Below are 238 nucleotides of genomic sequence, written 5' to 3' on the forward strand. Positions count from 1 at the left end.
GCCACCGCGCTCCAGCTCCTCCACGTACTTGAGGAAGTCCAGGTCCAGGTGGAAGCCGTAGGGCGTCTCCACGGAGTAAGGCGAGCTCAGGCTCCGCGCGCCCCCGATCGGGCCGGGGCACAGGTGAGGGCCGCCCAAATCTGCAGGCATGACAGGGCCATGGGGTGGTCAGGCCAAGGAAAGCCCAAAGAGAAGGGGCAGCAAGCATCTCCCGAAGCCCCACCGGGCACCTGCACGG

At 67.6% G+C, this 238-nt stretch overlaps 1 long non-coding RNA gene across 2 annotated transcripts in view; it reads right to left on the bottom strand.

The window, feature by feature from the left end:
- Positions 1-6: 6 nt before the first annotated feature.
- LOC104849301 overlaps positions 7-238 on the bottom strand; it is a 5,712-nt gene continuing 5,480 nt past the window's right edge. For both annotated transcript variants that reach the window (XR_776724.1, XR_776723.3), the window contains one exon: positions 7-140. This is a non-coding gene — a long non-coding RNA (uncharacterized LOC104849301). The remainder of the gene's footprint in view (positions 141-238) is intronic.

The sequence above is a fragment of the Fukomys damarensis genome, unplaced genomic scaffold (genome assembly GCF_012274545.1).
Source record: "Fukomys damarensis isolate Sample0158 unplaced genomic scaffold, DMR_v1.0_HiC HiC_scaffold_37, whole genome shotgun sequence".
NCBI classification, from domain to species: domain Eukaryota; kingdom Metazoa; phylum Chordata; class Mammalia; order Rodentia; family Bathyergidae; genus Fukomys; species Fukomys damarensis.